Below are 20,319 nucleotides of genomic sequence, written 5' to 3'. Positions count from 1 at the left end.
AATGTGGTGGCCTACCAAAACTTTTCTGGGATTCAAGCTGAAATTTGACATAAAAAAGATGACATTAACTACTGAAGAAAAAGCATTTTTAAAACACACTGATGAAAGGAGAAGTGATTGAATCTTCACAACCTTGACATTGTTGCAGCACGTTCTTACCAACTAAGCCACACTGGATCATATGTCATTGGTTCATTGTCTCACTGACAGGCCCCTCAGGTGGAGAGTGACCAAGTGCAAAACTTTAAGGTGGAGATTCGAGGTGAAACGTTTCTATCGACAGAGGAGAGAAAGGTCATGATCAAACCCTACAGTCCGATGACATTCATCCAAACGGATAAACCAATCTACAACCCAGGAGAAACAGGTAATTTTACACAGAGCCAGTACACAGTCTGCTGGACTGGTTTGCTCTGTCATCACATGTTGCTCCTAAAAGACATTTGAAACAGGACAGTAAAGGTCCAGATGACAAAAAGATTCACTGCAGGTTCACTCAGATTATGTACCCTGGAGTTTGTACCAACATACCCCATGTTACAAGCTGTTCCTCTCCTGGACATTATCATTGGATATTGATAGTGTAAATATTTATATTTTTTCATGAACAATAAGGCTTTGGGAATGGGAAATGTTTTGAACAATATTGGACAAAACTTTAGCTCATGTTATCTGTTTGATAAGGCTACACAAACAGTTGAGGCATAGCACTCAATGCAAACAAACTGTGCATGTTTGCAGAGGTAAGTAAACATGTATGGGCTGATTTGAAGGTCCTCAAACATTTACCACAGGACATGGGGTTTTCCATTCATACAGGTCAGATTGGAATGTATGATAATGTTTTTCCTGAGATTGAGTTAATCTACTGAATTGACATTAAAGTCCCAGTGCTACTTGTGATGTTGAAGAGACAAAGACAATCACCTGCCTAGTTCATATAGTTGTATACATTTGCTAAATGCGGAATACACATTTCAGTTGAAGGCATTCAGTTGTACAACTGACTAGGTGTCCCCCAATCCCTTTCTGTTGATTTTTGGGAATATGAGAGTTATTCATTAAACATTAGCCAATCTTTTGTCTTGATTTTCACAGTACAACATAGTGTAACTTGAGGTAAGACCCTTATTAGTCTGTCAATTTATGATGATTGTCACTAAATAATACAACACGATAAGACGATGACTCCACCAGCTAGGTAGGTCATCATTCATTTCCACATGGCAGTTACCAGAAGCCTCCATATCAGCTTTATGTGAACACATCTGGGCCACCTTCACATCTGGGCCACCTTCAGTAGAACATTGCAGATAGAATTGTCATGAATTGAACTGACGTGACTCCTTATTCTACATGTGAGACAGGCATGTTTGGCCTACATAACATGTTTGTATCTGAACAGTCCACAAGGTTGTGCCCTGCTCAATGTGTCTCTTGTTCTATGAATAAACAGAATGTTCATCAGAACAGGATTGGACAGTGGGTCAGTACTTAATCCAGTGGAATCATTCTGCAGCTTTCGAGTAAAGAAGACCACACCCATGGAAAACGTCACCGAACTTGTCAGTTCCCATCCTCCTTGGTCATGACTGCCCACTCTTCCATGGGTTGTGGACCAATACGGAGAAGCATGAGAGGGGCCGACAAGAGAAGAAGAGCTCACAGCACCGCATGGGCCTGGCACATAACCTGGTTTCCCGCCATAAACTCCGGGGGGAAAAAGTAAACCACATGGGGCGACTAGACGGTCTACTAAGGGAACAGGAAGCAGGATGAGGAGTCCACATGATTGCTGCGGCGGGTCTTCGAAGAGACGTTCAGTGATGAGACATGCCATGGAATCGAGAGCCAAGGGTAAGAGGGATCCAGCCAGGCAGACGAGGATAGGAGGAAAGAGAACTGCTTTGACAGATCTTCCCAGAGTCCACACCAGAGGAGTCCTGACCGGGGTTTGGCATGGAGACCAACGACCCCCACCCTGTCCGACAGTTTCCCTTACCGAAGACCTTATGAGTCAGTTTGGCACGGCCCAACAGCGAGATCCGGAGGTGCAAAGGCTTGTGGACAAAGTGGCAGCTATTGATGGGAAGAGGCTACAGGATGAGGGTGAGTTACATTTCCCATATTTTGCCATACATAACGGCCTATTATATTGGGTATGTAGGAGAAGGGAGGGGGAGTTTGAACTATTGGTAGTACGGAGGTCATATCAAGACACTGTGCTGCACTTGGCCCTCTCCCATGTCTTGGGGGACATTTAGGATGGGAGAAAACGGCTGAGCGGGTACTCGCCCTGTTCTACTGGCCGGGGGTGACCAGAGACTTAGCCAAATATTGCAGGTCATGCGACAGGTGTCAATTTACGGCCCCCAGGGCCCATTTTCGCAATCCCCTGGTATCTCTTCCCATTATAGAAACCCCATTCAAAACTATTGCCATGGACCTAGTGGGGCCACTGCCACGGTCAGCCAGAGGACACAATACATCCTCGTAGTAGTGGACTACGCGACCAAATATCCCGAGGCTATTCCATTACGCACCATGGCGACAAAAGGCATAGCCAAGGAGCTGGTTATGTTTTTGCGAGTAGGATTACCCTCAACTATTTTAACAGACCAAGGCACTCCCTTCATGTCCCGGCTCATGAAAGACCTACAGTTGAAGTCGGAAGTTTATATACACTGAGCCAAATACATTTAAACTCAGTTTCTCACAATTCCTGACATTTATTCCAAGTAAAAATTCCCTGTCTTAGGTCAGTTAGGTTCACCACTTTATTTTAAGAATGTGAAATGTCAGAATAATGGTAGAGAGAATAATTTATTTCAGCTTTTATTTATTTCATCACATTTTTGGCCTCCTTGCTCACACATGCTTTTTCAGTTCTGCCCACACATTTTCTATAGGATTGAGGTCAGGGCTTTGTGATAGCAACTCCAATACCTTGACTTTGTTGTCCTTAAGCCATTTTGCCACAACTTTCGAAGGATGCTTGGGGTCATTGTCCATTTGGAAGACCCATTTGCGACCAAGCTTTAGAGGTGTTGCTTCAATATGTCCACATAATTGTCCTTCCTCATGTTGCCATCTATTTTGTGAAGTGCACCAGTCCGTCCTGCAGCAAAGCACCCCCATAACATGATGCTGCCACGCCTGTGCTTCACGGTTGGGATGGTGTTCTTCGGCTTGCAAGCCTCCCCCTTTTTCCTCCAAACATAACGATGGTCATTATGGCCAAACAGTTATATTTTTGTTTATTCAGACCAGAGTACATTTCTCCAAAAAGTACAATCTTTGTCCCCATGTGCAGTTGCAAACCTTAGTCTGGCTTTATTATGGCTGTTTTGGACCAGTGGCTTCTTCCTTGCTAAGTGGCCTTTCAGGTTATGTCGATATACCAATAGTGGATATAGATAGTGGATATAGATACTTTTGTACCCGTTTCCTCCAGCATTTTCACAAGGTCCTTTGCTGTTGTTCTGGGATAGATTGGCACTTTTCGCACCAAAGTACGTTCATCTCTAGGAGACAGAACGAGTCTCCTTCCTGAGCAGTATGACGGCTGCGCTGTCCCATGGTGTTTATACTTGCATACTATTGTTTGTACAGATGACCGTGGTACCTTCAGGCGTTTGGAAATTGCTCCCAAGGATGAACCAGACTTGTGGAGGTCTACAATCTGTTTTCGGGGGTCTTGGCTGATTTATTTTTATTTCCCCATGATGTCAAGCAAAAGAGACACTGAGTTTGAAGGTAGGCCTTGAAATACATCCACAGGTACACCTCCAATTGACTCAAATGTTATCAATTAGCCTATCTGAAGCTTCTAAAGCCATGACATCCTTTTCTGGAATTTTCCAAGCTGTTTAAAGGCACAGTCAACTTAGTGTATGTAGACTTCTGACCCACTGGAATTGTGATACAGTGAATTAGAAGTGAAATAATCTGTCTGTAAACATTTGTTGGAAAAATTACTTATGTCATGCACGAAGTAGATGTCCTAACCAACTTGCCAAAACTATAGTTTGTTGACAAGAAATTTGTGGAGTGGTTGAAAAACGAGTTTTAATGACTCCAACCTAAGTGTATGTAAACTTCTGACTTCAACTGTATGTAAGCTATACAGTGTATAGCAGATTAGAACGAGTGTTTATCACCCCCAGACAGACGGACTGTGCGAGAGGCTGAATAAAACCATCTTGAGCATGTTAAGATGTGTTGTGGATAAGGACGGAAAATTTGGGACATGCTGTTGCCCCACCTTATGTTTGCCCTGCGCCAAGTTCCTCAAGCCTCTACCAGGTTCTCCCCCTTCGAGTTGTTGTATGCAGAGGCATTTTGGATTTAGCAAAAGAAGCCTGGGAGAACCAACCAATTCCCTACCGCTCGTTCATTGAGCACGTAGTCCTAATGTAGAATAGGGTAGTATTATATGTAGTAAATGTATTATGTAATAAATACTACAGTAATGTCCACAAAAACACAACAGTTTTTATACCACAGAATTTAATTAGCATTTACCCTGCTCATTCCCCTCCCCCATATCACATTTGTACCACCCTTAAGTGAGAAACCTACCATATATTGTGTTCCTGTCACGTTCTGACCTTGATTTTCCGTTGTTTTGTATTTATTTAGTATGGTCAGGGCGTGAGTTGGGTGGGCAGTCTGTTTGTTTTTCTATGTTTTGGGGCTTTTCTATGTTTTCGGCCTAGTATGGTTCTCAATCAGAGGCAGGTGTCATTAGTTGTCTCTGATTGAGAATCATACTTAGGTAGCCTGGGTTTCACTGTGTGTTTGTGGGTGATTGTTCCTGTCACTGTGTTTGTTGTCACAGGATAGGCTGTATAGGTTTTTCACGTTCCGTTTGTTGTTTTGTAGATTTAAGTTATTTCATGTATCGTTCATTTTCCATTAAAGAACATGAGTAACCACCACGCTGCTTTTTGGTCCGCTTCTCCTTCTACAGACGAACGTCGTTACAGTTCCCTACAGGTTATAGTTCAGAGCTTCTGCTCTTCTCTATAACCTATCTGTTCAGACCCCAGTCCTACCGACCTACAGGTTATGGAATATTTGCTCTTGTTGTATTTCTCCCGTAGGTTTCCTAGCCTGCAACCGTATCTTACGGCAAAAAAAGAGCTTCTGGATATCAGGACAGCGATCACTCACCTCGGATTAGACAAAGATTTTTTTCTTCAACAAGCAGGAAGCACAGGACATTCTCCAAACATCTGACATGGCCAACATCCCCGTTATTTGCCAGAGGAGGAGACGCAGGTATAGAGGACACAGAGCGGGATGCCTCGCCCGGACCCGCAGGAGGCGAGTGGGAAAGCTGCCGTTACCGTCAATATTACTCGCCAACGTGCAATCATTAGACAATAAATTAGACGAGGTACGATCACGAATGTCCTACCAACGGGACATCAAAAACTGTAATATCCTATGTTTCACGGAATCGTGGCTGAATGACGACATGGATATTCAAGTAGCGGGATATACGCTGCACCGGCAAGATAGAACAGCACACTCCGTAAGATGGGAGGGGTGGCGGTTTGTGCATATTTGTAAACAGCTGGTGCACGAAATCTAAGGAATCTCTAGATTTTGCTTGCCTGAAGTAGAGTATATTGTGATAAATTGCAGGCCACACTACCTGCCTAGAGAGTTTTCAGCTACACTTTTCGTGGCTGTTTATTTACCACCACAGACAGATGCTGGCACTAAGACCGCACTCAGCCAGCTGTATAAGGAAATAAGCAAACAGGAAACTACTCACCCAGAGGAGGCGCTCCTAGTAGCCGGAGACTTTAATGCAGGGTAACTTAAATCAGTTCTACCAAATTTCTATCAACATGTTAAATGTGCAACCAGAGGGAAAACAATTCTAGATCACCTGTACTCCACACACAGAGACACGTACAAAGCTCTCCCTCGCCCTCCATTTGGTAAATCCGACCACAAATATATCCTCCTGATTCCTGCTTACAAGCAAAACTTAAAGCAGGAAGTACCAGTGACTCGGTCAATAAAAAAGTGGTCAGATGAAGCAGATGCTAAACTACAGGACTGTTTTGTTTTCACAGACTGGAACATGTTCCGGGATTATTCCGATGGCATTGAGGAGTACACCACATCAGTCACTGGCTTTATCAATAAGTGCATCGAGGACATTGTCCCCACAGTGACTGTAAGTGCATACCCCGACCAGAAGCCATGGATTACAGGCAACGTTCACACTGAGCTAAAGGGTAGAGCTGCCGCTTTCAAGGTATGGGACTCTAACCTGGATGCCCACAAGAAATCCTGTTATGCCCTGCGACAAACCATCAAACAGGCAAAGCGTCAATACTTGGCTAAGATTGAATCATACTACACCAGCTCCGACGCTCGTCTTATGTGGCAGGGCTTGCAAACTATTACAGACTATAAATGGAAGCACAGCCATGAGCTGCCCAGTGACACGACCCTACCAGGACAGCTAAATCACTTCTATGCCTGCTTCGAGGCAAGCAACACTGAGGCATGCATGAGAGCATCAGCTGTTCTGGACGACTGTGTGATCACGCTCTCTGTAGCCGATGTGAGTAAGACCTTTAAACAGGTCAACATACACAAGGCTGTGGGGCCAGACAGATTACCAGGATGTGTGTTCCGGGCATGTGCTGACTGGCAGGCGTCTTCACTGACATTTTCAACATGTCCCTGATTGAGTCTGTAAAACTAACATGTTTCAAGCAGACCACCATAGTCCCTGTGCCCAAGAACACATAGGCAACCTGCCTAAATGACTACAGACCCGTAGCACTCACGTCCGTAGCCATGAAGTGCTTTGAAAGGCTGGTAATGGCTCACATCAACACCATTATCCCAGAAACCATAGACCCACTCCAATTTGCATTCCGCCCAAACAGATCCACAGATGATGCAATCTCATTGCACTCCACACTGCCCTTTCCCACCTGGACAAAAGGAACACTTATATGAGAATGCTATTCATTGACTACAGCTCAGCGTTCAACACCATAATACCCTCAAAGCTCATCACTAATCTAAGGATCCTGGGACTAAACACCTCCCTCTGCAACAGGATCCTGGACTTCCTGACGGGCCGCCCCCAGCTGGTGAGGGTAGGTAGCAACACATCTGCCATGCTGATCCTCAACACTGGAGCTCCCCAGGGGTGCGTGCTCAGTCCCCTACTGTACTCCCTGTTCACCCGCGACTGCATGGCCAGGCACGACTCCAACACCATCTTTACATTTACAGACAACTTAACAGATGTAGGCCTGATCAACGACGAGACAGCCTATAGGGAGGAGGTCAGAGATCTGGCCGTGTGGTGCCAGGACAACAACCTTTCCCTCAACGTGATCACGACAAAGGAGATGATTGTGGACTACAGGAAAAAGAGGACCAAGCACGCCCCCATTCTCATCGACGGGGCTGCAGTGGAGCAGGTTGAGAGCTTCAGGTTCCTTGGTGTCCACACCACCAACAAACTAACATGATCCAAGAACACCAAGACAGTCATGAAGAGGGCACGACAAAACCTATTCCCCCTCAGGAGACTGAAAATATTTGACATGGGTCCTCAGATCCTCAAAAGGTTCTTCAGCTGCACCATCGAGAGCATGGTTGAATCACTGCCTGGTATGGCAACTGCTCGGCCTCTGACCACAAGGCACTACAGGGGGTAGTGTTGTATTTCTCCCGTAGGTTTCCTGAAGGAGAAAGACTCCACTTTTATATGTTGTGATAATTGCGTTGTTAGCTCTATAAGCAGTTAGTTCAATTGCCTTGACACTGTGATAGGCCGAGACAATAAGAAATCAATTCAACCACGCCTTCGTTTGATCACAAAACTGGAGAGCAACCTCTGTCCAGTGAAGTCCACAAAGCATATTGCATGTAACAAACAGTTGAATGATCAAGCAACTTAATGTTTCTGACATTTTCGGACTACTAAACAACTATTGATTTAGAATCAGAGTTACAGCAAGTCACAAAGAAAACAGGAGCTGCCTCCACTATTCCAGCACCACTTCAACATCGTCAAATCACCTCTGCTTAGTCTCATACAATTACCAATCAAATAAACCAAAAAGCGATTTAGTCCAATCAACGTAAGGTAAATATTAAGGTAAATATGATGTGGCTGTCCATGGTTCCGATTTCTGTCTTTGTGTGTGCTCCTTGTCCCTCAGGGGGTCTCCTGCACTGGACTCAGACCTCCTCAGAGACCTCAGCCTCCCTGGCAGTGGAGATCAGCTCCTACGTTCTGCTGGCTTCCCTCAGTGCCTCCCCTCTGTCATTGCCACTGACCTGGGCTAGTCACTCTAGTAACTGATCAATGTAAACATCTACCCTTTCTGTAAATGGGGTATTTTCTTTAATTTTGAACTGATTTACCTGTGATCTGTTGGAGTATAGCCCTCCAGGCCCTGGCTCTCTACTCCACCAGGGTGTTCAGTAGAGAGGGCACCAGCACAGTGACAGTACAGTCTCCCAATGGGGGACAGCACCTCTTTAATGTGAACCAAAACAACAAGCCTCTTTACCAAGAAAGGGCGCTGCAGGACACAGAATGGAAGTGAAGGGCAGTGCTTGTGCCTCAGTGCACGTCAGTGAAAACACATCTCTCCTCCCAATCCAGTTGTGTATATATTACTGTGAATTTCAAACATAAAGATCTTTTCTGGCTTGATTTCTAGTTTATGAAATTGTTATTGTTTTTCTATCTTATAAAATTGTTATTTTTAGGCAACCTTGTTCCCCTGACTACTTCTTCCCTCTTTCCCAGATGGCGCTCCACTACAACATCCCTACTCCTGCTGACAGCACAACGCTCAGCATCCAGGTGAAGACAGAGGTGGACTGCAACAGCAACTCTTTGAGACCCAGAGTAACGCTGAACCTCGAGTCTCAGTAAGAATGAATGACACATTTACAGAAGCATTCTTTCAATACGTTTATTTATGACACTACAAAGTGTTATTATGGAACATGTCTAACAGAATGGACTTGACCCAAATCACTTGGCTTCATTATGCCTATGTAGATTATTTCACTTCTAATTTGTAGCTAGGCTTGGATCAGTAACAGTAATAAAACAGATCTGGTCTTTTTATGGCGAAAATTATCAAAGTATCCATTCATTTGATTATTACAAGCACTTGTCAAAATCTAACCTTGATGTCAGGGGCCTCTTTTCTTTCACAGATATCATGGAAAGGAGCTGACCACCAATATGATTATAGTGGATTTGAAAATGCTGTCTGGGTTTGCAGACACAGAGACTTTGGGGAGTGTGAGTTTTATTTTGATAACATATGTTTATGGTGTTACCTGTGACCTTTTCCATGTAGCTCTTGCCTCTTTCATCTGTGAACCTTTCTGAAACTGAACGTTTTTGTCCATGCAATATGAATAATCAGTGAACGGCTTGTCTTCAAAGCTGAGGAGTTATTGGATCGTGTTGATACTAAAGATGACCATGTTTTAACGTACTTGACAGGGGTGAGACCAAAACCACCTGTCAGTTTGAAACAGTGTACATAGTACTCGCAATGGAATTAATTTGAAATAATATATACAGTACCAGTCAAAGGTTTGGACACACCTACTCATTCCAGGGATTTTCTTTATTTTTACATTTTCTACATTGTAGAATAATAGTGAAGACATCAAAACTATGAAATAACACATATGGAATAATGTGGTAACCAAAAAAGTGCTAAACAAATTTGAGATTCTTCAATGTAGCCACCCTTTGCCTTGATGACAGTTCAGAGGAGACTGTGAATCAGTCCTTCATGGTTGAATTGCTGCAAAGAAACCACTAGTAAAGGACACCACTAAGAAGAGACTTGCTTGGGCCCAGAAACACCAGCAATGGACATTAGACCGGTGGAAATCTGTCCTTTGGGCTGATGAGTCCAAATTTGAGATTTTTGGTTCCAACCGCCATGTCTTTGTGAGACGCAGAGTAGGTGAATGGATGATCTCTGCATGTGTGGTTCCCACTGTGAAGCATGGAGGAGGAGGTGTGATGGTAAGGGGGTACTTTGCTTGTGACACTGTCTGATTTATTTAGAATTCAAGGCACACTTAACTAGCATGGCTACCACAGCATTATGCAGCGATACGGCATCCCATCGGGTTTGCACCTATTGGGACTTTCATTTGTTTTTCAACAGGACAATGATCCAACACACCTCCAGGCTGTGTAAGGGCTATTTGACCAAAAAGGAGAGTGATGGAGTGCTGTATCAGATGACCTGGCATCCACAAACACCCGACCTCAACCCAATTGAGATGGTTTGGGATGAGTTGGACCGTAGAGTGAAGGAAAAACAACCAACAAGTGCTCAGCATATGTGGGACCTCCTTCAAGACTTTTGGACAGGAATTCCAGGTGAAGCTGGTTAAGAGAATGCCAAGTGTGTGCAAAACTGTCAAGGCAAAGGGTGGCTACTTTGAAGAATCTATAATATATTTTGTTAAACACATTTTTGGCTGCTACATGTTTTCATGTGCTATTTCGTAGTTTTGATGTCTTCACTATTATTCTACAAAATAAAGCATAACTCTTGAATGAGTAGGTTTGTCCAAACTTTTGACTGGTACTGTATATTTTGATGTACTTGTCATGACATACTGTGGGGCAAAAAAGTATTTAGTCAGCCACCAATTGTGCAAGTTCTCCCACTTAAAAAGATGAGAGAGGCCTGTAATTTTCATCATAGGTACACTTCAACCATGACAGACAAAATGAGAAAAGAAAATCACCTTGTAGGATTTTTAATGAATTTATTTGCAAATTATGGTGGAAAATAAGAATTTGGTCACCTACAAACAAGCAAGATTTCTGGCTCTCACAGACCTGTAACTTCTTCTCTAAGAGGCTCCTCTGTCCTCCACTCATTACCTGTATTAATGGCACCTGTTTGAACTTGTTATCAGTACAAAAGACACCTGTCCACAACCTGAAACAGTCACACTCCAAACTCCACTATGGCCAAGACCAAAGAGCTGTCAAAGGACACCAGAAACAAAATTGTAGACCTGCACCAGGCTGGGAAGACTGAATCTGCAATAGGTAAGCAGCTTGGTTTGAAGAAATCAATCAAGTAACAAAGCCTACCATCAGTAACACACTACGCCGCCAGGGACTCAAATCCTGCAGTGCCAGACGTGTCCCCCTGCTTAAGCCAGTACATGTCCAGGCCCGTCTGAAGTTTGCTAGAGAGCATTTGGATGATCCAGATTGGGAGAATGGGAGAATGTCATATGGTCAGATGAAACCAAAATATAACTTTTGGGGAAAAACTCAACTCGTTGTGTTTGGAGGACAAAGAATGCTGAGTTGCATCCAAAGAACACCATACCTACTGTGAAGCATGGGGGTGGAAACATCATGCTTTGGGGCTGTTTTTCTGCAAAGGGACCAGGACGACTGATCCGTGTAAAGGAAAGAATGAATGGGGCCATGTATCGTGAGATTTAGAGTGAAAACCTCCTTCCATCAGCAAAGGCATTGAAGATGAAACGTGGCTGGGTCTTTCAGCATGACAATGATCCCAAACACACCGCCCGGGCAACGAAGGAGTGGCTTCGTAAGAAGCATTTCAAGGTCCTGGAGTGTCTTAGCCAGTCTCCAGATCTCAATCCCATAGACAATCTTTGGAGGGAGTTGAACGTCTGTGTTGCCCAGCAACAGCCCCAAAACATCACTGCTCTAGAAGAGATCTGAATGGATGAATGGGCCAAAAACCAGCAACAGTGTGTGAAAACCTTGTGAAGACTTACAGAAAACGTTTGACCTCTGTCATTGCCAACAAAGGGTATATAACAAAGTATTGAGATAAACTTTTGTTATTGACCAAATACTTATTTTCCACCATAATTTGCAAATAAATTCATTAAAAATCCTACAATGTGATTTCCGGATTTTTTTTCTTCTAATTTTGTCTGTCATAGTTGAAGTGTACCTATGATGAAAATTACAGGCCTCTCTCATCTTTTTAAGTGGGAGAACTTGGCTGACTAAATACTTTTTTGCCCCACTGTATCTCTACTCTGAAATTATTTGTGTAGAATGTCCTTCAGTCAGCAAAACTGAAATTACACCTCTGCATAGAGCGTTTAAATAATTGTGGCCAATCCCTATTCCTACTTTTCAACCACACCCTGGACATCATACAGGAGCTCCAAGTACAAAATCTAAAGCCAGCGGTGGTCAAGCTCTACGACGTCTAACAAACTGCTGTCCTATCTAACAAACTGTCCTATTTTAAATCTAGAATCGTTGGTCATCGTTTATAGCTGACCCATATACTATACATGTACTATAAATTATTTTATTTAACTGAGTCAATATTCCTTTTACCTAAATGCTGGTCAGTTTGTTAAAGCATTCATTCCTTACATGTATCCATCTATCATTGTATTTACCCCTCTGCAGTTATAAAAATAATTACATTCACAGAGGTCACACCTGCAACCCCTGAGACATAATTTAAACTCTAAAGTAAAATATGTAATTGGAATTAAAGTTTTGTCACACTATGGCAAGCAATGAGTGAAGACATCAAAACTACGAAATAGCACATGAAAACATGTAGCAACCAAAAATGTGTTTAACAAAATATATTTTAGATTCTTCAAAGTAGCCACCCTTTGCCTTGACAGTTTTGCACACACTTGGCATTCTCTTAACCAGCTTCACCTGGAATTCCTGTCCAAAAGAGTGCAGGCTCAGGAGACAAGGTGAATAGTGAAAGGCATTATGTAAGACAGTGGGTCTCATCCTGGGGTACTAGTGCCCATGGGGGTACCTGGCCTATCCACAGGGGGTACTTGGAAAGACTCGTGGGCAGTGCAATATGTGATTGGGGGTACAGTAAACAAGAGGTTGAGAACCACTGAGCTAGACCACATCAAAGGGCAAAAAAACTATCCCTTCTGAAACAAATTATTGCAGCTCTGAATCTTAACAAATATAATGTGCTGTTAATCGGTGTTGCCAAATATACAAAGGTGTGTGGACCAATGCTCTTTCTCAATTTTGCAGGTTCTCATCTTTTTTCTTCCTCCATCTGTTATCATCATGGACCCCCTGTAGTTCTCATCTTTTTTCTTCCTCCATCTGTTATCATCATGGACCCCTGTAGTTCTCTTTTATTTCTCATCAGGGAATGGGATCCAGGAAATCCACTCACTCTAAATTCCATCAACAAGGGGATGTGTCCTGTACTGATCAAACCCATAATGAGTCCTGGCTATAATCTCCATTATGAATTTCTCCTAATAATTTATTGAGCTAATGGTGTGGACAAGGCAGCATGGAAAGATGTAGTCGAAAACACAAATCCATTTAGAGAAAGAGTAACAGAACAATCGAGAACACAAACATATACACCCACAAAACAGATATTATAGAGCCCTGTTGTTGATAACACAGCTCACAAAACATTTCAAAACTTATACTGAGAATTATGGACATATGAGTACGCTGTGAAAAACAGTACTTTTGAAGAGCAGCAAGACTCTTCATGACCTAACAATGGGGAAATTACAAACGTCCTTGTTATGGGTTAACAAGTGTACCTGCTGAGCTGATATCAAGAAAGAGTATTCAATCACACTCCACTTTAGATGTCAATACAATACATCCTGTTTTTTTGCTCAGAGAAGATGCAACTCAAGCCCACTTGATTGGACAGTAGCTCTTTAAACCCCCCCCCCCCCCCCCCCCCCTCCCAACTCCTCTTATTTTTCCTCCTGCTCTCTTAATTTGTGCCCTGCCCAGCCTACAACAGTGATTCTCAGATTTCTGTGCTCTTATATTGCCATTGCTGAAGCAAGAACCACATGAACATCGAAGACAACCCTGAAATACAGTCAACAGTGACAACGGTAAGATAAGACATTTCCCTCTTGAAATATTGCATGGAAATAAACCTGTAAACCTATATTGCCTTGCATTATGCCTAGGAATCACAACAAATCAAATGTATTTATAAAGCCCTTCGTACATCAGTTGATATCTCAAAGTGCTGTACAGAAACCCAGCCTAAAACCCCAAACAGCAAGCAATGCAGGTGTGGAAGCACGGTGGCTAGGAAAAACTCCCTAGAAAGGCCAAAACCTAGGAAGAAACCTAGAGAGGAACCAGGCTATGTGGGGTGGCCAGTCCTCTTCTGGCTGTGCCTGGTGGAGATTATAACAGAACATGGCCAAGATGTTCAAATGTTCATAAATGACCAGCATGGTCGAATAATAATAAGGCAGAACAGTTGAAACTGGAGCAGCAGCACGGCCAGGTGGACTGGGGACAGCAAGGAGTCATCATGTCAGGTAGTCCTGAGGCATGGTCCTAGGGCTCAGGTCCTCCGAGAGAGAGAAAGAGAGAATTAGAGAGAGCACACTTAAATTCACACAGGACACCGAATAGGACAGGAGAAGTACTCCAGATATAACAAACTGACCCTAGCCCCCCGACACATAAACTACTGCAGCATAAATACTGGAGGCTGAGACAGGAGGGGTCAGGAGACACTGTGGCCCCATCCGAGGACACCCCCGGACAGGGCCAAACAGGAAGGATATAACCCCACCCACTTTGCCAAAGCACAGCCCCCACACCACCATCTTCAACCACCAACTTACCATCCTGAGACAAGGCTGAGTATAGCCCACAAAGATCTCCGCCACGGCACAACCCGAGGGGGGGGGGGGGGGGCGCCAACCCAGACAGGATGACCACATCAGTGAATCAACCCACTCAGGTGACGCACCCCCTCCAGGGACGGTATGAGAGCCCCAGTAAGCCAGTGACTCAGCCCCTGTAATAGGGTTAGAGGCAGAGAATCCCAGTGGAAAGAGGGGAACCGGCCAGGCAGAGACAGCAAGGGCGGTTCGTTGCTCCAGAGCCTTTCCGTTCACCTTCCCACTCCTGGGCCAGACTACACTCAATCATATGACCCACTGAAGAGATGAGTCTTCAGTAAGGACTTAAAGGTTGAGACTCTGACATGGGTAGGCAGACCGTTCCATAAAAATTGAGCTGTATAGGAGAAAGCCCTGCCTCCAGCTGTTTGCTTAGAAATTCTAGGGACAGTTAGGAGGCCTGCGTCTTGTGACCGTAACGTACGTGTAGGTATGTACGGCAGGACCAAATCAGAGAGATAGGTAGGAGCAAGCCCATGTAATGCTTTGTAGGTTAGCAGTAAAACCTTGACATCAGCCCTTGCTTTGACAGGAAGACAGTGTAGGGAGGCTAGCACTGGAGTAATATGATCCATTTTTTTGGTTCTAGTCAGGATTCTAGCAGCCGTATTTAGCACTAACTGAAGTTTATTTAGTGCTTTATCCGGGTAGCCGGAAAGTAGAGCATTGCAGTAGTCTAACCTAGAAGTGACAAAAGCATGGATTAATTTTTCTGCATCATTTTTGGACAGAAAGTTTCTGATTTTTGCAATGTTACGTAGATGGAAAAAAGCGGTCCTTGAAATGGTCTTGATATGTTCTTCAAAAGAGAGATCAGGGTCCAGAGTAACGCCGAGGTCCTTCACAGTTTTATTTGAGACGACTGTACAACCATTAAGATTAATTGTCAGATTTAACAGAAGATCTCTTTGTTTCTTGGGATCTAGAACAAGCATCTCTGTTTTGTCCGAGTTTAAAAGTAGAAAGTTTGCAGCCATCCACTTCCTTATATCTGAAACACATGCTTCTAGCGAGGGCAATTTTGGGGCTTCACCATGTTTCATTGAAATGTACAGCTGTGTGTCATCCGCATAGCAGTGACATTATGTTTTCGAATGACATCCCCAAGAGGTAAAATATATAGTGAAAACAATAGTGGTCCTAAAACGGAACCTTGAGGAACACCGAAATTTACAGTTGATTTGTCAGAGGACAAACCATTCACAGAGACAAACTGATATCTTTCCGACAGATAAGATCTAAACCAGGCCAGAACTTGTCCGTGTAGACCAATTTGGGTTTCCAATCTCTCCAAAAGAATGTGGTGATCGATGGTATCAAAAGCAGCACTAAGGTCTAGGAGCACGAGGACAGATGCAGAGCCTCGGTCTGATGCCATTAAAAGGTAATTTACCACCTTCACAAGTGCAGTCTCAGTGCTATGAAAACCAGACTGAAGCATTTCATATACATTGTTTGTCTTCAGGAAGGCAGTGAGTTGCTGCGCAACAGCCTTTTCTAAAAAATTTGAGAGGAATGGAAGATTCGATATAGGCCGATAGTTTTTTATAATTTCTGGGTCAAGGTTTGGCTTTTTCAAGAGAGGCTTTATTACTGCCACTTTTAGTGAGTTTGGTACACATCCGGTGGATAGAGAGCCGCTTATTATGTTCAACATAGGAGGGCCAAGCACAGGAAGCAGCTCTTTCAGTAGTTTAGTTGGAATAGGGTCCAGTATGCAGCTTGAAGGTTTAGAGGCCATGATTATTTTCATCATTGTGTCAAGTGATATAGTACTAAAACACTTGAGCGTCTCTCTTGATCCTAGGTCCTGGCAGAGTTGTGCAGACTCAGGACAACTGAGCTTTGAAAGAATACGCAGATTTAAAGAGGAGTCCGTAATTTGCTTTCTAATAATCATGATCTTTTCCTCAAAGAGGTTCATGAATTTATCACTGCTAAAGTGAAAGCCATCTTCTCTTGGGGAATGCTGCTTTTTAGTTAACTTTGCGACAGTATCAAAAAGGAATTTCGGATTGTTCTTATTTTCCTCAATTAAGTTAGAAAAATACGATGATCGAGCAGCAGTAAGGGCTCTTCGGTACTGCACGGTACTGTCTTTCCAAGCTAGTCGGAAGACTTCCAGTTTGGTGTGGCGCCATTTCCGTTCCAATTTTCTGGAAGCTTGCTTCAGAGCTCGGGTATTTTCTGTGAACCAGGGAGCTAGTTTCTTATGAGAAATGTTTTTAGGGGGGCAACTGCATCTAGGGTATTGCGCAAGGTTAAATTGAGTTCCTTAGTTAGGTGGTTAACTGATTTTTGTCCTCTGGCGTCCTTGGGTAAACAGAGGGAATCTGGAAGGACATCAAGGAATCTTTGGGTTGTCTGTGAATTTATAGCACGACTTTTGATTTTCCTTGGTTGGGGTCTGAGCAGTTTATTTGTTGCAATTGCAAATGTAATAAAATGGTGGTCCGATAGTCCAGGATTATGAGGAAAAACATTAAGATCCACAACATTTATTCCATGGGACAAAACTAGGTCCAGAGTATGACTGTGACAGTGAGTAGGTCCAGAGACATGTTGGACAAAACCCACTGAGTCGATGATGGTTCCGAAAGCCTTTTGGAGTGGGTCTGTGGACTTTTCCATGTGAATATTAAAATCACCAAAAATTTGAATATTATCTGCTATGACTACAAGGTCCGATAGGAACTCAGTGAGGAACGCTGTATATTTCCCAGGAGGCCTGTAAACAGTAGCTATAAAAAGTGATTGAGTAGGCTGCATAGATTTCAAGACTAGAAGCTCAAAAGACGAAAACGTCATTTTTTTTTTGTTGTAAATTGAAATTTGCTATCGTAAATGTTAGCAACACCTCCGCCTCTGCGGGATGCACGGGGGATATGGTCACTAGTGTAGCCAGGAGGTGAGGCCTCATTTAACACAGTAAATTCATCAGGCTTAAGCCATGTTTCAGTCAGGCCAATCACATCAAGATTATGATCAGTGATTAGTTCATTGACTATAATTGCCTTTGAAGTAAGGGATCTAACATTAAGTAGCCCTATTTTGAGATGTGAGGTATCATGATCTCTTTCAATAATGACAGGAATGGAGGTGGTCTTTATCCTAGTGAGATTGCTAAGGCGAACACCGCCATGTTTAGTTTTGCCCAACCTAGGTCGAGGCACAGACACGGTCTCAATGGTGATAGCTGAGCTGACTACACTGACTGTGCTAGTGGCAGACTCCACTATGCTGGCAGGCTGGCTAACAGCCTCCTGCCTGGCCTGCACCCTATTTCATTGTGGAGCTAGAGGAGTTAGAGCCCTGTCTATGTTGGTAGATAAGATGAGAGCACCCCTCCAGCTAGGATGGAGTCCGTCACTCCTCAGCAGGTCAGGCTTGGTCCTGTTTGTGGGTGAGTCCCAGAAAGAGGGCCAATTATCTACAAATTCTATATTTTGGGAGGGGCAGAAAACAGTTTTCAACCAGCGATTGAGTTGTGAGACTCTGCTGTAGAGCTCATCACTCCCCCTAACTGGGAGGGGGCCAGAGACAATTACTCGATGCCGACACATCTTTCTAGCTGATTTACACGCAGAAGCTATGTTGCGCTTGGTGACCTCTGACTGTTTCATCCTAACATCGTTGGTGCTGACGTGGATAACAATATCTCTATACTCTCTACACTCGCCAGTTTTAGCTTTAGCCAGCACCATCTTCAGATTAGCCTTAACGTCGGTTGCCCTGCCCCCTGGTAAAAAGTGTATGATCGCTGGATGATTCGTTTTAAGTCTAATACTGCGGGTAATGGAGTCGCCAATGACTAGAGTTTTCAATTTGTCAGAGCTAATGGTGGGAAGCTTCGGCGTCTCAGACCCCGTAACGGGAGGAGTAGAGACAAGAGAAGGCTCGGCCTCTGACTTGCTGCTTAATGGGGAAAACCGGTTGAAAGTTTCTGTCGGCTGAATGAGCGACACTGAGCATTCCTACAGCATTTCCTTCCAGAAACCGTGAGAAAGTTGTCCGGCTGCGGGGACTGTGCCAGGGGATTTATACTACTATCTGTACTTACTGGTGGCACAGACGCTGTTTCATCCTTTCCTACACTGAAATTACCCTTGCCTAACGATTGCGTCTGAAGCTGGGCTTGTGGCACAGCTATCCTCGCTGTAAGGCGATCGTTCTCCTGTATATTATGAGAACAGCGACTGCAATTAGAAGGCATCATGTTAATGTTACTACTTAGCTTCGGCTTTTGGAGGTCCTGACGAACCGTGTCCAGATAAAGCGTCCGGAGTGAAAAAGTTGAGGGAAAAAACAAAAATATAAACGGTAATTAAAAACTAAAAACTGTAAAGTTGTCAGGTAGCAAAATAGGTTGGCAACAAAACGCACAGCAACACGTAAACAAGTCTGCAAGTTGTGACCGGAAAAAAGCTCAGTTTACCACATGGCGATCGACTCAACTTAACCCAAGTCAAATATTTTGACTATATTAGCCCACACAGCCACAATGATGCACTTTCATGCTAGGTTTAGGACATCAAATTGAAGCTTATAGAGATCCCAGCTGATGTATAGAACAATATTGCAATTATCTACTTTGGTTTAGATACGAACATAGTGAAACCGCTAACACAATGAATTTGACCTGGTGAAAATCTGTTTTTTGGAACCAACTTTTTCCATGTGGTTTCTTCCTTCACAGACTCCATGAAATGATGTCCTCTTCCTAAAGATTTGGTCAAATGATTCATTTTGTGTATGGTTTCCTAGAAACAAGGGAGGCTCAATTTACCCCTTTGGCTCAACTTGGCCCACTTTTCCCTCGGCCAGATTTCTCTTAGGAAAGAGGTCCTTAATGGGGCAAGCTTAAACACATTTTAAAAATCTAAAGAAACATTGTTCAAATAATTTGTAAGTCATACTCCATTGTTCTCTATGGGACACTTAGTGGCTTTCTGTTTGAACTCTGACCTCTGCATTACAGGGAGTCTGGATCAGCAGATGTGCCCCTTAAGGTTCCAGACACCATCACCTCCTGGGAGTCAGAGGCATTCTGCCTGGCCCCTGGTGGTTTCGATCTGGTTGCTCCGGTAAAACTTACAGTTTTACAGCAATTCTTCCCGGAACTCCCCTTGCCTTACGCCATCATCCAGTGGAGAGCATTTTGAGCTGAAGGCCACTGTGTTCAACTACCTGTCCAAGTGCATCATGGTACGGCACTGTATCATGATCGTTTCTTGAGTTGTTTCATGATCTATTGTGTTACTTCCCCATTGGAAGTTGTATAAAATGTTGTGTTTTGTTGCAGTTTGCCTAGTCAGTGTTTATTTATTTTTTATTACACCCAGTGTATCAGTCTTGGGTTTTCCATGTTGTCTTACAAGTGTTCCTCTTGGGCAGGTTTCTGTGACTCCGGCTCCTTCCTTAGACTACACTCTCACACCCCTGAATGATGTCCAGTATTCATCATGCTTGTGTGCCAATGGACAAAAGACCTTTAGTTGGACAATGGCTCCCTCTGTCCTGGGTAAGTCACCAGTCTCCATTCAACTGTTCAAACAGCAGAATGGATGTTAATCTGAGTTG

General features: G+C 43.6%; 1 pseudogene across 1 annotated transcript in view; it reads left to right on the top strand.

Annotated features, from left to right (window-relative positions):
• Positions 1 to 20,319, top strand: part of LOC110503324 (alpha-2-macroglobulin-like) — a 40,554-nt pseudogene that overhangs the window by 2,252 nt on the left and 17,983 nt on the right. The window contains exons 3-10 of the transcript XR_016491249.1: positions 211 to 406; positions 1,993 to 2,109; positions 8,214 to 8,348; positions 8,440 to 8,504; positions 8,810 to 8,934; positions 9,229 to 9,316; positions 19,704 to 19,944; positions 20,134 to 20,285. The product of XR_016491249.1 is annotated as an alpha-2-macroglobulin-like (transcript). The remainder of the gene's footprint in view (positions 1 to 210; positions 407 to 1,992; positions 2,110 to 8,213; positions 8,349 to 8,439; positions 8,505 to 8,809; positions 8,935 to 9,228; positions 9,317 to 19,703; positions 19,945 to 20,133; positions 20,286 to 20,319) is intronic.

The sequence above is a fragment of the Oncorhynchus mykiss genome, chromosome 24 (assembly GCF_057628025.1).
Source record: "Oncorhynchus mykiss isolate SJ-2025 chromosome 24, ASM5762802v1, whole genome shotgun sequence".
Taxonomy (NCBI): Eukaryota; Metazoa; Chordata; class Actinopteri; order Salmoniformes; family Salmonidae; genus Oncorhynchus; species Oncorhynchus mykiss.
This window is presented reverse-complemented; position numbering and strand designations above follow the sequence as displayed.